Source organism: Opisthorchis viverrini, assembly GCF_000715545.1.
Source record: "Opisthorchis viverrini unplaced genomic scaffold opera_v5_32, whole genome shotgun sequence".
Taxonomy (NCBI): Eukaryota; Metazoa; Platyhelminthes; class Trematoda; order Opisthorchiida; family Opisthorchiidae; genus Opisthorchis; species Opisthorchis viverrini.
In genome coordinates, this window is record NW_008751687.1 from 1,862,668 (window position 1) to 1,867,555 (window position 4,888).

Genomic DNA, 4,888 nt, shown 5'->3' on the forward strand with positions numbered 1-4,888 from the left:
CCAAACCAAACCAAGACGACCACCCAATCGGGCCTCAGCAGCGCTTAATCTACCTACCTGGGCGTTCATATCACTAGCAACCACAATCAGCTTTTAGTTCATATCACTAGCAACCACAACGATATCAGCTTTTAGCCTGTTGTAGAATGGTACCTAGAGCGTCATGGAAACTCCTTGGAAGATTCAGAGCTACAATCAATTGGGGCGTAAGCAGACACAATAAACAATGTGCGATGAACCTCAATTTCTCTAGATTCTCTCACAGATGTTGACAAACGAACTGGACAGAGACGACTCTCAACGGGTATCCAACCAAACGAAGACGCTTCCGCTCATTCGCTCAGTACAATACCCACCCCGGCACATCCAGCTGCATCGGCCTCTGCATCACCAGAGGTATGCAGCCGAAACCTGGAAGATAACGATGGAGCAGTCAGTTCGATCACAGTACTTGCGTCCTGCGTCTTTGTTTCTGACAGACAACATACATCAGTGCACCTTGCTGGTCTTCCTGGCATGGGTGAACCTTTAGGAACTGAGTTCCAGCCAGTATAGCCCGTAGGATCATTGCAGCACCAAGGGCCGCCACCGGAGGTGGGGAATAACTCTAGGTCTGGTCATTCCAGCAAGATTTGACGTCAATTCAATTTCAATTTGTCAGCTATAAACCGTGTGCCATACGCACATTGGTTCCACCTGCTACAGTTTCCATCACCGGAAAACGGGGAAGTGGAACATACAGCCAAGCCTCGGAGGCAAAGCAATGTTCAGTTTTGTTCGGAAATTGGGTAGCTTTCAAATCCAGAACAACGACCAACGTGGGACTTCTGACGGAGTGGCACTGTTCAAAAATTTGTCTCAAGGTAAAGATATGGTCGATGCATCCTCGCCCAATCAAAACCTCTCTTGATTCTCGCGAATCGGTCACCTACGTCAGTCTGTGCAAAATGATGCCAGAGAGCACTTTAGATTCGACGGATACCAGGCTGATACCACGATGGTTTTCGCGTGACGTTCTTGCTCCCTTTTTGAAAACTTGGATGACGGTCGAGGAGCTCCATTCGGCTGGTATTGTGTTTTCGTTCCAAATCTTCTACAGTATGGTTGTCAGACCGTTCAACAGGACCTCGCCACCTTTGAAGAGCACGGGGTGTAGATCATCCGAGCCAGGTGCCCTGTCGCCCTTCAGGATTGAAATCTCACGCTGTACTTCGGTTGCTGACGGTAGGTCGGTGTCAATGCTCCATTCGGTCCCGCTCGGTTCTTCCAGCGGTTGTGCTGAAGAAAGCCAGGTTAACTGTTCTTGAAAGTGCTCAGCCCATCGCTCAAGACGATGACTGAAGGAGTGAATTGCCGTTCCGTCTTTTTGGCTTATTGTCTCACCGACACCTGCCATCTTTTGACCCGTTGATCGGATCAGCTGAAACAAGGTGCGGCTGTTGCCTGAAGCAAAAGTCTTCTCTATCTCCTGGTCCTTCGAAATCCACCAGCGTTCTCTGTCATTCTTCAAGCTCCTGATTACCCGGTGACTGAGGGATCTGCATGCGCCATCAGAGTCGCCAGTTGCTGGTATGGCCTTTCTGGAAGCAATAAGATCTGCTGATCTCGAAGATATCCAGTGTTCATTAAGTCGAGTCAGATGGATTGGACAAACAGTTCTGAAAGCTGACAGCATTGCTTCTTTAACTCACCTCCATTCATCCTCCAAGCAATCTTCGTCGTCTACATAGATGTGCGTTTCTCGTAGCTTCCTAGCCAGCTCAGCTCGATACTCCTCAGCAACTGAATCTTGTCGAATTTGGTGAACGGAGCTGCTCTCTTTCGGCACGCTTATTGCTGGCGGAAAGCAAAGTGCAAAGTGGGCCCGCACGATGGCGTGATCAGAGTCAAGTTGCGTACCCCACAAGGAACGACACTCCTTAACTGAGGCTCTCCATCGGTAACTGGTAGCCACATAGTCCAATTGAGTCTACGATTGTTTTGTAGTAGATGGCCTTCAAGTAATTCGGTGCGTGAGTTTGCTTTGGAAGTTCGCCTTTGCGCTGTGCGGTTGCCTGGCTCAATTAAGATTAACACAGGTCGATGCGGTGAACGGTGTTTGTTTGTCGTATCAGTATACGCTTCAACAGATAGCAGTTCTGAGGCTGAGAAGGACGAGTTTTATCAAGGCCTCTCACGACTGCTTCGGTCGGCAAGAAGGATGGATATAGTGGTCGTGGTCGGTGATATAAATGCCCAGGTTGGACGACGAAGTCCGGAAGAAGCACAGTTAGGTATTCGATTTGGAGTCGATGGTATGAATGGTCGGTGATATGAATGCCCAAGTTGAACGACGAAGTCCGGAAGAAGCACAGTTAGGTACTCGATTTGGAGTCGATGCTGAGCGTACGGATAACGGAGAGCGGCCTCTTCAGTTGTGTGCAGATCATTTGTTCCTGGCCAGTACGAACGGGGGCGAGATGGCCCAAGTGGTAAGAGCGCGAATTTACTGACCGGAAGGTCCGTGGTTCGAATCCGACCTCTGCCTCTCGACTTCCCCTGTCTAGGCTTGGGCAACATGGCAGCTAGGCACCGAAAGGGTGCTACAGTTGGACGCTTTTTTACTGGGATTTAGTACAATAAGGTGATTTCAGCCTTGGGACCGAGTGCAACCTCCACACCGTAGATACCATGAGCTATTGCGTCAGGATCATTGAATGCCCGAAGAGTGAAATGTGAAACATCTGGGCTCATCCTAAGTGGCTTCAGGAGCACGACCGAAGTGGGGTTTCGTATGCGTGTTTTGGGGATACAGAATGCATCGATAGAGAGGGAAATTAAGGTTTCAACAAGGGCTGTCTGTTCCCTATAGAGTACGGACATTATAGGCTGTAATATGGATAAGATATTTTGAGGTTAGTAGATTATTTTGGTTTATTATTCTGGGCGATGGTTGAGATACGGAACAGTGGCTATGGGATCGGCAGATAGTTAGATGGCACTGCATTGTACGATGGGTTGGCCGGCCTCCGAAGAGCTTCGAGGGCAAATGATACTTCCCAGTTGCCCAGGCCGAAGAAGGGGGTTTAGGTGAGGCACCCAACCTTGAGCCTTCGACTCAAAAGTCTCATCCACAAGGCAATGAGAGGATGTAAGGTTTTGTTTGTGGACCCTGTCCCTAGTCCGTGACTGGAGTGTCTGGCCTGCGAGACAAAGGTTGTTAAAGTTTCTCTGGGGGCCCTTACCGGAGCCAACAACTCAATAGTCAGACCTACTTGGCTGTAGGGAGCCGGTCTGGCCCGAGGGCTCAGGTAATAGGGCATTACTGTCTCACCTATGATGCGGCTGCGCGCAGCAAGTGCCTTTTGAGCTGCACCGGACTCTTTGTTTCTTAAAGTATTTCGACCGTACTGAATAATGCGCCGGCGGTCTTGGTCAACCTTTGGGCGATCGGAGTATGCGGTTTTTGGAGCCGAACTTTTCTAACCCCTCCTTCCTGGGAGAAGGTAGCATCGCTTCTTCTATAAATATGGACTTGCTGGTCGCCTTGGGGAAACATCTTACTGCCTTCACACCTATCGAAGAAGACAGTACGGCTTTGCTTCCAGACCGCCTCTTAATACGATTACTCGCAGTACGGGGACTTGCTGTTTTTTGTCAGGCTACTCCCCGTTGGTCTTTCTGGAATGAACTTTTAAGAATTGAGTTCCAGCTTGTATAGCCCGCAAAATCACCGCAGCACAGAAGCCAGACCACCACGACAAGGTGTTTTAGGTCATCTTAATACGATTACTCGCAGTACGGGGACTTGCTGTTTTTTGTCAGGCTACTCCCCGTTGGTCTTTCTGGAATGAACTTTTAAGAATTGAGTTCCAGCTTGTATAGCCCGCAAAATCACCGCAGCACAGAAGCCAGACCACCACGACAAGGTGACAGTTTTAGGTCAGTGGAGCAGCTGGAAAAAAGTCCAGATGACGATTCTTGTAAATTCATCCAACTTCGATATATGCCAGTCCCTCAGTTGCTAAGCGACTTATCCGCAGCTTACGCGATCCTGGAGAACGAAGAGAGAAGAGACTACAGACGGGCTCGTGGTCAGAATCGACAAGTGTTCCAAAACAATGGACAATCATGTAATGATTCGCGCCATCGGTCACTGATAGCGACGTGATCGATTTGGGTTTATGGCTGCTACATTGTTAAAGAACATGTGGTTAGAATATGTCGGCCATTTCGGAAGTTAACAGCACTTACAAACATCATGAGATCAACACATAGTCGTTCGCCATTGCATTTATGTATCAAATCAAATCCATGTGGACCATTTAAACTAGTTTCAAATGCTCCAAGCCTGGCCACCCGTGCAATCAGATATCTGAGGTTTCAGCTCACCATTACACGTCATTCAAGGCGTCATGCAACTTGACTTTGATTGTGTCATAGTAACAGACGTTTGGGGTGTAAACATACACAAAAAACAAATAGTGATGAACTTTCTGCTTGTGAAACTTTACAGACATTGCCAGACGAACCGTACAGAGGTGATTGTCAACGAGTATCCAGTCAAGCAATGACCCATCCGCCTTGTGACTCATGACGATATCAACCCTCACACATCCTGCCGCAGTGGCCAACGGATAGCCAGAGGTGCGCAGCCGGAAGCGAGTGGAGAGTGATGGGGCAATTATCTTAGCCATTTTGGTTGCATCCTGGATTCTTGTTTTCGATACACAGTACATATCACTGTCAAATGAGTGCAGTGTGAGAGTAAGCACAACTTGTTCGGCTTCCTTTAAAGTCCAAACATTAAGGCAGCCAGACAGAGTGGGTGTCGAGGCGTAAAGATGAACTTCGGTATGCCTGAGGCTGTCAGGAGTAGCGGACGCACAGTTATTACGGCCAAAACCGT